Genomic DNA, 10954 nt, shown 5'->3' with positions numbered 1-10954 from the left:
TCCCTAGTCACCAGTATAGGCCAGTACCAGTTACCTAGAGAACCTGAGTGTGGTCTTCCCTAATCTGAGAAGCTACCTTGAAGTGAATCCCCTGTCCTTGCAAGTTGGGAAGAGGGACCTTGTTTGGGAGAGAACCATCTGGGGAAAGGCAGAATGAAGTGTGGGTCTCTGGGTGACCTGGTGAGTAGCAAGTAAACATCAGAAGCACGGGACATGCCGAGGTGTGTCTGGGGCTTTGTGACATCCCAAGACATGACATGTTTACAAAGGACAAAAAGAGTGATAAACTGTTCGTGTTTCATTGTTGTAGCTACAAAATAACAGGCCGGACGCTGAGAGGAAAGCAAAAACATCTTTTTAATACAAAAACAAAAACAAAAGGACAAGGGATGTTCTGATGAAGAGCTTCCTGGGAGATTGCACATTAGTTGTGTCCTCCAGGACTGCCTCCCGGCAGAAGGCAAGCCCATTTAGTCGGCTGGAACACTGCACACTGAAATAGAATAGATATTCATTTCAAAGAGCTCACTTTGTGCCAGCACTGAAATAAAAGGTGCCAAAACCTGCTACCCTCACTCTACCCGGGGTTCAGGCAGGGCAACTTGGAGGTGTGAGCTGGGGCTGGGCAGGTTTGTTCTACTCCTCCACCCCTGTAAGAATCTGGGAGGCAGAGAGTCTATTTTTCATTTACACTTCCGAGGTTGAAAACTCCCCAGCAGAGTTTTTTAAAAATAAATTAAAAAGCCTAATCAGAGGACTAGTATCACCCAGAAACTAACACAATGAAAATAAATGCCTTCCTAGCTTGGTCTGGAGAATCTGTAGGTTACAATGTGGGAAAAACCCATTAGTGAACACAATAACGTCTACAAAGTATTTTTAATTAACATTTTGGAGGGGGAAGAAGTCTTTCAAACTTGCTCAGGCGGCCCTACTGATTATACTTTGTACTCCTTGAAGATTCTTCCCGAGGTTTAGAAACGTCTCCACCCGAGAAATGTCCTTAATTCTTCCAAGAACTATTTAATAGTTGTCCTGGATGTTTTCAACAACAGAAGGATGCAGAGTAAGTAGTCTTGGGTCCAACGAAGCCTGGGGGAGTGGAGGTGGTGGTACTGAGCAACCTGCACCTGAGATGGAGCTTTTCAATGAGGAGGGGCCCCCAGGGTCCGCACTATTTACATATGTACCTGATCCCACCGGCTTTCCTCTATTTATCAAAGAGGGGGACCTTGCTAGCCAGGTGAGGCCGTAAAAGGGAAGGGAGAGACCAAAGGACAGATCAGTTACTTGCCCACTTTGTTCCTGGGCCTTGAACTGGGCTTCAAGGAGGGGAATAAAAGTCTCCAGGGAATGAAGCCCCCCGCCTCTATTAGCATCACCCTGACACTCTCACCCCCACCTCGTGGCCAGAAAACCCGTGTGCCGGCTGATTTGCAGCAAAATGGTAACTTGAGGAACCCCGTGTGAGTGTTACATAACATACAGAACTTTCTACAGGGAGAGGTGCTTCCGTCTGATTTTTCTCCCAGTGACTCTACACAGGCATTAAGGCCTAGAAAGGAAGAACGAAGACAAATTAGATAGGAAGTCTATGGGGAAATGCATAGCCATATATGGCGAAGCATGTAAGTTTACTTGCATCTCTTCTGTGCCCCAGCGTCCTTTAAACACCCTACCTAGAGCTGTGCTTTGACCAAAAGAGGAGTCATGTCTAATTTGGGCTTTGGAGGGGAGGACAAATCATATTCAAGGATTGCTGGGACCTGGTGGCCCTAAAGCCAGTAGAAGCCAAGTTAGTTCCGAGCTCTGTATTATCCTCACCCAGCTCTTTCTGAAGGAATCCTCAAACCCTTACTCTGGGAGGGAAAGTTACCCCTTCCTCCATGCACCCCTCTGTGCCCATCGCAGTCCCAGGTGCTGGTGGCAGGTGAGCCACTCATTCACCAGCAGCAGGAGTCCACCACTGCAGCAGTCCGAGGTCACATTCAGAAAGCCTGTTCTTCCAGAAGAGCCTCCCAAGGCAAAGGCAGTTGGAACCGTGTTCATTTGCCCCAAGCACGTAGGGGAGATTGGAACCAAGGGACAAGCCTTTCACAGGAGGGGATCTGGAGCAGAGCAGTTGATCTGGGCAGATCCCCAGCGCCAGGCCCTCTTCGCAGGGGGACAGGGTTGGGGGGGGTGAGGGGGAGGGTCCAGGAGAGGGAGCTGCTAAAGGCGCGCAGGCTGACAAAGCTATAACAAAGGATTCCTGCAAAAGTAGTACCAAGGATCTTTAAATTATCACACACCTTATAGGCGTGTCCCCCGCTTCCGGGACACAGAGTCCGTTGGTTGTTCCCCGGGGCTCGGCAGACGTGCCCCAGCTATCAATGGTGTGGGGCTGGCTGCCTGGCCTCACAGCCTCGGCCCCTGCACTACTGCAGGCCACCCGGGCACGGGTGGGGGGCTGTGCCTGGATCCCCTGGGCCTGTCGGTGGCCGTTCCCTGGCGGCCGGGTGACGCAGTGGTCTTGTTGGACAATATCCCTCGCCCTGGATTGGCCCCTGGAAGGTGACGGGCTGCAGTCCAGCAATCCCTATGCCTCCCTGCTGGGCAAGAAGAGCGCTGGAGAAAAGGGGAGCTCCTGGGAGTGGCAGCTATCTGAGTCACCTTGGCCTTTGCAAGGAGAGCCAGCAGGACACGGTGGAAAAGATACACTCAGGACACGCTTTTGGTGTGCTCACAGAGCCTAGGCTTGGGCGCCCTGGCCCTCCCACCACCCCCCCACCAGGTGGCGGCGGGGGAGGGGAACCTGATGTCCTCTGGCCCCTCTATCACCACTGCCTCCAGGCCTCCTGCTTCCGCCACCGGAACCTGGTAGGCACCCAGCACCATCGGTGGATAAGCACTGAAGCCCTAGCATCTGGGGAGGAAAAACTTAACAGCAAAGCCTGAGAGTGATTGTGAATGGTGAGAGGGTACAGCCTAAGGACCCCAAAACTTCACCCTCAGTGCCTCCAGCCAGGATCCCTAGGCACCCAGAGCAGCTCCCACATGCCTCTGGGAGCTGAAGTGAGGAGCATTTTTCAGGGATTGCTGGGCCCATGAGCAGAGCTCAGGGACACAAGAGAAATGAGAGAAGCCCTCAGCCTCTGAGGTCAAGAGGAGGAGGAAGTGAAGGAACCGCTGAGATCCAGGCACCCCTCCACGTATGACAGAGGAGGGAATGAGAACAAAACCCGGGGAGAGAGGTAGAGATGGGTACAAACTGTGCTCAGTGACCATCTCTCTCCTTCATGGTATCCCCTTTCTTCCATTCAACTCAGAGGGAGCCCCTCAGAATGGCTGCAGACATGGGGCATCCAGCTGCCTGTGCCCACCCAGTTGGGCCTCTCAGCTGCCACGGCCCTCCCAGCAGCCCCAAGAGGAAGGTCGGCCCAAGCTGGCTCCAGCCCTCAGGCCAGGACTCCAGAGGCCTCTGCCTCCCCAATTTGCCCCCCCCCCCACATCCTTGGCTGGCCTGGGCAGGCGGGGGCTCCGACCTCACAAATGGCCTGGGCAGTGGGGCCCGCTAGGAAATTCCAGCCAGGCAGCCCCGCAGTGCGGGGAGGGCTGGAGGCCGTGAGTGACACCGGCTCCTGCCCCTGGCTCCGTACAAGTGCAAATGAGATGCTTTCTGGCTGATCAGTCCACTGTATTTTATGCAACTTAATGTCTATGTCTTGTCAACTCTTCCAGTCAAGAAGAATAGCAGAAAATTTTAACGAGAACTTGTGTGTGCGTGTGGTTTCCGACTACAATTCCATGCGGGGAGATGGGGTGAGGCTGGAGACAGGGAGGCTTGCTGACGTGAGCAGCGCTAGAGAAAGCCCCCTAAAATGCAACCTTAGGCCACAGAGAAAGAAAAAAGAGGCAGGATGGGATATGGCTGCGGACAAGAGACCCTGATGAAACAAGGTGGGTTTCTGGCTGGGAAAAGTTTAAAGTTCTAATCTTTCTTTTTAAGGAACAAAATTTATTTGTGTTTACTGGGGTGCCGGGGACAGATCAAACTCCTTCTGCCAGCTTACCTCACATCTTGAACAACTGCCTCCACCTCTGACCAGACTCCCCCACCAGGTTGCCAGGTTTTCTGAGAAAGCAAGTCTGGCCAGACCTAGGTGATGTGAGCTTCCTGTAGCGTAAATTGGGGGGGGGGGGGGGGGGGGTGCAGGGCAGGTCGGAGGGACCAAAGGGCCCTCTGGTATCTGGCCCCAGGCCACCTCAAATAGTTCACATGGGAACTTGGGAAGAGCTCTGGTCTTTTTCTTTTTCTTTTTTCTTTTTCTTTTTTCTTTCTCTCTCTCTTTCTTTTTTCCTAGCATAGAGCCCTAGAACTCCTGGTAGTACAGCCACAGAGGACCAGAGGGCCAGCTCAACCTTCCACCCCCGCCCCTCCTCATAGGAATTGTGTCTCTGGCTTGTCTGCAGCTGACCCAAGGCCCGGGAACAATGGGTTTTCTTAGCCCTGTTCCCAAGCCCTGCCCCTCTCCCCCCTGCCAGGCTCAGTGGTAGGCAGGGCCCAAATGGCTGAGAGTAAGGGGAGCTTCATGCCAGCTCTTGCCCCCTCTTTCATGGTGTTCCCAGGGTCAGCAGGGAATTTGTTGCTGACATATGAAGCTGTCCTGTGAAGATCTGCCTCTGGGGTTCGGCTGCCCACTCAAGGAAGCTAGGGTAGTTTTACTCTGAGGCCTCAGGCTCTTCTGAAGTTGCTCGCAGCTGGGGCCAGGCAGAAGAGGCAAGTACCCAGGGGCCAGAGGAAGGAGACTAGCCCAGGCCCATTTCATTCAGGTGAGGGGTTTGGACCTTTCGGGCATCCTGGATGGTTCCAGCCTCTCCTGTTACCTATGGAGGAGTCCTCCTCTGCTGTGTTCCTTGGCTGAGGTGTGAGATCCCTCTCTGCTGGGCAATTAACTCTAACAAAATAGAACGGGGAGGGGGTGATCATGTGCTTCACATCAGGAGAAGGGGCCACCCGGCACTCTGAAACCATCCAAACTTTCACGCCGCTTAGCAGAGGAGTTTGCTTCTCACAAGCAGCTCAGATTTCTGCCAGCCAGAGCCCGGGCATCTCCATACCAGCCTGGTAAACACATCAGAACCAGATGCACGCTGCTGCTCTGGGCCTCCACCCGGGAGCCAAGGTGCGGGGCAAAGTCCCAAACCAGAGGGACTTGACACTCACTGCCCCCGACTCACTCACTCAGCGTCCTGACGGGCCCATATGAAGGGCTGAACTCTGGGGCACGGAGGGGAGGTGACCTGCACCAAAATGAACTGCTGGCTCATCCAACTGTCTGGCTGCTTAGCCCACCTGCTTCGTGGGCACTTGGGAAGAGCTCTGGTCTTTTTCTTTTTTCTTTTTCTTTTTTCTTTCTCTCTTTCTTTTTTCCTAGCATAGAGCCCTAGAACTCCTGGTAGTACAGCCAGAGAGGACCAGAGGGCCAGCTCCACCTTCCACCCCCTGCAAGGACCAGAGCCCCTGCAAGCTGCCCCATCTTCTCTTCTTGCTACGGAATCCCCACCAGCAGTCCATTCTCTTGTGCCCTCCACGCTGCCTCCTCCCATCCCAGAACCTATCCATTGGGGATAGAAAGGGTGTCAATAAAGAGGCAAGCAGGAGTGACAAACCATCTTCAGAAATAAAGAAACCCAGCCACAGCAGCCTTTGCACCAACAGAGGCTTCTCACTAACCTTTACTTTTCAAACAGTCGCTCAGCTTTTGACAGGCCCACACCATTTCACCCCAGGAGCAAAAAGAAAATGTAAAACCTAGGCCAATTTCCTTCTTCCTCCTTTGCTCCCTGAGCTCACCATTCCTCACTTCCTCACCTCCCAGCCATCTCGATATCCACTACTCTCCATCCGAAGGTTTATAGACACTAGCTCCTTAAAATTTTCTAGGGCTTAAGTATTCCCAGAGTAACCGGTGAGAGAACACACCCTGCTCACCCCACCTCTGCCTCCAAACCTTGTAACTACCATCAGCAGTTATACATCGCATAACTCGATGCCTGGTGGAAACGTGGACTCCATTATTTATCAGAAGTAGCAATAAACTTTACTGAAAGAAATAGAGTCAGCACTGACTATGGGCTACCTACTGGAGAACTCTTTGGAAACATCCCCTCTACCTTCTTACCTCCTTTATTGGGGTGGAGTGCTGTAAAAATCTTAGGTAGCAGACTTCTCAAAACGGCTTGATTACCTTGAGCAGGTTTGGAGTCCTCCACTCCAATCATGAGTAATAAAGTCACTAATAGTCGTAATTGGTTTTTAATTGCTTGATCTGATTGGTGGCTTTCTTCCTGACCCCATTTGGTTTCTTGGGGGGGGGGGGGGGGAAGTACAGGTGGTCCAGAAGCAGTAAGGGGAAGCCATTTGCAGGCAACTTTTTCAAGCAGAAGGGAAAGTACTTTTGTTATATTTGCAGACATGTGTCTCACACATTTTTTCCCCTGCTTTTTGTAAACTATCTAAGAATAAACATTACAGATCTGGGTTTTAATTCCTCCAGATGGGATCATAAAGTACCTAGGAGAGATTTTATATATATATATATATATATATATATATATATATATATATATATATATATAATAGAATTGAGGACACATGGCTGTTGTTCACATTGAAAGCCGAATAGAGAGACTCCAGGCAAAAGCAAGAACAGCTGAACTGTCCGTGGAATCCAGTATCTGGGCAAGTTCACTTTATTCCTTCTCAGGAAGAGGGTCTGCGGCGGCGAGGAAAAGTTTGCCCAGTCTTTGAAGCGGGACACCGCGCGGGGCGGGCCAGACCTTCCCACTAGCCAGGCGGTTGGGCTGGGGGCTTGGCGACCCTTCTTGGCAGACCATGCCCCCCACGCCACCCCCCTCCCCTCTCTCTCTCTCTCTCTCTCTCTCTCTCTCTCTCTCTCTCTCTCTCTCCTGTCCCCGGGGCCTTCGATCGCCCAGGCTCTCCTCTTGAGGACCCCACCGGAGAACTTGCTCTGCGCCTCGGGGCCGCCCGCCCTCTCCTCCTGCCCGCTCCGCCGCGCTCCGGACTCACCCCGCGCGGTCCTTCCACTCCGCACAGGCAGGAAACCGGCCTCAGTCCGGGCAACATTGGAAACCACGTTTTATCAATACCATCAAAGACCGGCTCGCACGCGGAGGGCTCTGAGCTCCCGAGCCCGCTTCTTGCAGAAACCCGGGTATAGAGGGAGGGCGGTAGGGGCGAGAAATCCTCCCTCCAACCGCGATTTCAGCTTTCTTATGGAAATGAACGCGACGGCCCGCTCGCCCCGCGCCCAGCTCCCGGCCCCAGCCCCCTTGCTCCCAGCCCTTTGCTCTCTTCAGCCCCCGCCCTCCCAGCCCCGGGTTCTCGCCGGGGCCCGCGGGTGTGGACGCGCTCGCCGTGCGCCTGGGCCCTGCGCGCGCGGGGACCCTGGCCGCTGGGCTCCCCTCCGCCCGGCCGGCCGCCCCAGGCCTGGAATATTCCGAGATCGCGACTTTCTTCAAGGAGAACCGACCGCGCGGCAAAGTTCGCCGCCGCGGGGAGGCACAAAGGAGGGTCTGGGCTCCCGTGTGCTCCTGAGGTTGCGGCGACGCGTCGCCCGTCCGCCGCGGGGTCCGCTCTGGCTGCGGTGAAGGAGACGATCAGGGGACGGCAGCGCCTTCTCGTCCAGCCACTTTTCTCGCAGGGCAAGGAAGGAGAGATGCACTTGGTGGCGGAGACAAAGCTCCCACCTGGATCCCTGATCGCTGCTTTTAAGATCAGCGATCGCATCTTACGTCCTAGGGTACTTAGGGGCTTTTGAAAAAAGGAGGCTGTTAGACTGCACCCCTCGGGCTCAACCTGCGTTGGGGTCAGCAAGAAAGTTTGCCCCTGGTTGCTGGAGACGCACGCACGCGCGCACCAAGTTTATTAAACCTTGCACTCAGCAGTTTTCTTTGAACGGTTAAGGCAACAAACCCCGCACCTGCCCCTCACCTCCCCTGAGCCCAGGCGGAGGGAGCGGTGGCGGTGAGCGCGTCCCGGGGCTGGTGTCTGCGCCCCAGGACGCGGCCCCGCTCGGACCCTCTCCATGCGCGCACCCAGGCCCGGGGCTCCCCCGCCGGCCGCGCGGGCCTCCCCAGGCTGCGGCCGGGCGCCCGCCTCCTCCGGGGAGCGCAGCCGGGGGCCGGGCAGCGAACCCAAGTGCTCCCCACTCGGGCGAGGAGAAAGGCCAAAGTTCTCGGCGGGCGGTGCGGGGGCCCCCCCGGGAGCGCGCTCCCGTCCGGCCCGGCTGACCCGCGACGGGGCCCCGCCAGGTGCCAGGGCGACGCCCGCGCCTGTGCCCGGCCTCGCGCGCGCCCTCCCGGTCACACTCGCTCACACTCACACTCACACCCCGCGGTGCTTTTTGTTCCGGGCCAAGCTCACTTTCACAAGTGGTTAGAAAGTCTCGAGCGCCATCTAACGGGAGCAGCAAAAAGTGGGCGCTGGGTGGAGGTTAGGACCCACGAGGCGCGGGCGCCCGGCGGTGGAGGGTGCTGTGCCCCGCCCTCCCCGTGCAGCGGGGCCACGCGTCCCCACCGCATCCCCGGCACGCACGGACGGACACGCCCTGGAACTCGGGAGCCCCCCTCCGAAGGCCACTTTCCCAGGAAAGCGGTGGCCGCTTCCCTGCCCGCCGCCCGCCGCCCGCCTGCCGCCTGGGACTGCCCCAGGCGCCCTGCCCTCGCCTCCCTTCCGGGTTCCCCCAGGCCACGGAGGAGGACGCATCGCCCTGCACCTGCCTTGACAGGGTCCTGCTGTTGCTGCTGTTCTCTCTTTTTCCTTTTGGGCCGTGATGGAAAGTCCCAAGCAGCCCTGGGAGAGCACACCTGTTTTCCAAAGGGAAGGACCATATAATGAAGAGCGGCCAGAGACGCTTCCAGGGGGATCGGGAAAGGAGGTGAAAGAGGATAACGATAAGGAAACAGAAAAGAAAAGAAAAAAAAAAGAAAGAAAGTAACAGAAAAGAAGTGCTCAACTGAGGAGAGTTTAGTCCTGCGGTGGCCTCAGGAGAGCTTTAATGTCCCCAGGGAGGGAGGGATTGGGTTCTGAAGAGCAGTCCTGGTAAGTGCGTGGAATTTGCAAATGGTGAAGTCCAGGACGGAAGGGTCTCTGAAGAGGGCAAAGGAGGGGAATGGGAGAGAGGGACCCACCTCCGTTTGAGGAGTTCCAGGCCTCTCCTAAAGGTTCCAGGACACTGCGAGGCACTTGGTCACAGGAGATAGAAACTGGGACAATGCACTCCTGTCAGGTCAGGAGATCTGCAGGGCCTGGGAAGGCAGGAGAGAGGCTGGTATCTCTGACCTGCTATGAATCAAGGCCGAGGAGGAGGAGAGGTGCGGGTCAGGCCTAATCACCTGGGATCTCAGGAGATCCCAGGGCTGCCAGCTGTCCTTCTGGTTAACAGTGGGGGTGACCAGTCTCCGATGCCTCCCAGTAAAGGGCCAGGGGCAGGAAGGCCTGTGGACAGCCTTTGGGCAGGGGGGTGGGGGGTTGAAGCTGGCCATGTGATCAGAGGTGGCCAGGCTGGAGTCCAGATTCCAGGAGGAAGTGTTGGATCTCGGTGATGACCCTCTGTCCTCCCTTCCTCGGGGTTATAGAATGGAGATCAGAAAGCCTTTTCCTCCCTCAAATGTTATGAGGCTAGAACATGCTGTCAGATGGACTAATATTTTTTGTTGTGGTACAATACACATACATTTATCATGTTAACCATTTTGAGGTGTGTCAGTGGCATTAAGGACATTCCCATTGTGTACAACCATCACCACCATCCATCTGCAGAACATTTTCATCTTTTAAGCTGAAACTCTCTACCCATGAAACACGAACTCCACATTCCCCTTTCCCCCAGGCTCTGGGGGAACCATCCTACTTTCTGTCTCTATGGATTTAACTACTCTAGGTACCTTATGGAAGTGGAATCATCCACTGTTTATCCTTTTGTGACTGGCTTACTTCACTCAGTTCAGTATCCTCCAGGTTCATCGCTGTCGTAGCATGTGTCAGAATTTACTTCCTTTTTAAGGCTGAATAGTATTCTGTTGTATGGGAAGACCACGTTTTGTTTATCCATTCATCCATCTGTGGACACTTGAGCTGTGTCCACCCTTTGCTTTTTTTGAATAAAGCTATGAACTTGGGCCTACAAATAGCTCTTTGAGAATCTGGGGTAATCCGTGAGTGGGTGCTGGCCGCGCGCTCCCGTTGCCATGCCTCGCAAAATCGAGGAAATCAAGGACTTCTTGCTGATGGCCCGGCCAAAAGGACACCAAATCCATCAAGATCAAGAAGAATAAGGTTAATGTGAAGTTTAAAGTTCGATGCAGCCAATATCTTTATACTTTGGTCATCACAGACAAAGAGAAGGCAGAGAAACTCAAGCAGTCTCTGCCCCCAGGTTTGGCAGTGAAGGAGCTAAAATGAACCTGGCCCACTGATTTGAACTATATTAAAATTTTTTAAATTCTAAAAAAAAAAAACAAACAAACAAATAGCTCTTTGAGCTCTTCACTTTTGATTCTTTGGGGTCTATACCTAAAAGTGGAATTGCTGGATCATCTGGTAAGTCTACATCTAATTTTCTGAGGAGCAGTCATGCCATTCTCCATAGTAGCTGCACCATTTTTCATTCCTGCCAGCAGTGAATAAGCGTTCCGATTTCTCCACATCCTCACCAGCACTTGCTGTGTTCTGGGTTTTTCTTCTTCCTCCTCCCCCTCTTCTTCTTTTTTATACTAGCCATCCTAATGGGCATGAAGTGGTAACTCACTGTAGTTTTAAATCTTTGTTTCAAGTGTAAATGTACAAACATAATGAAATAATAACTAATAAGGCGATTTAACCACAGATTTTTAGCAGAGTGGAGATATCCTGGTAAGTAGTTCAAATCTCTGCTCTTTTGTATTGCAT

At 53.9% G+C, this 10954-nt stretch overlaps 2 long non-coding RNA genes and 1 pseudogene across 2 annotated transcripts; 1 reads left to right on the top strand and 2 right to left on the bottom strand.

Moving 5' to 3' along the window:
* Window positions 1–355: 355 nt before the first annotated feature.
* Window positions 356–7209, bottom strand: LOC112915136 (uncharacterized). Its single transcript, XR_011998060.1, has 3 exons — window positions 7073–7209; window positions 1487–1555; window positions 356–493 (listed from the first exon to the last, which is right to left on the bottom strand). It is a non-coding gene; the product is annotated as an uncharacterized lncRNA (long non-coding RNA).
* A 1573-nt stretch (window positions 7210–8782) lies between these two features.
* LOC140596025 (uncharacterized) lies at window positions 8783–9480 on the bottom strand. The gene is made up of 3 exons (XR_011998061.1): window positions 9400–9480; window positions 9196–9312; window positions 8783–8871 (listed from the first exon to the last, which is right to left on the bottom strand). It is a non-coding gene; the product is annotated as an uncharacterized lncRNA (long non-coding RNA).
* A 767-nt stretch (window positions 9481–10247) lies between these two features.
* LOC112915319 (large ribosomal subunit protein eL38 pseudogene) lies at window positions 10248–10512 on the top strand (annotated as a pseudogene).
* Window positions 10513–10954: the final 442 nt, after the last annotated feature.

The sequence above is a fragment of the Vulpes vulpes genome, chromosome 16 (assembly GCF_048418805.1).
Source record: "Vulpes vulpes isolate BD-2025 chromosome 16, VulVul3, whole genome shotgun sequence".
In the NCBI taxonomy this organism is placed as follows: Eukaryota; Metazoa; Chordata; class Mammalia; order Carnivora; family Canidae; genus Vulpes; species Vulpes vulpes.
This window is presented reverse-complemented; position numbering and strand designations above follow the sequence as displayed.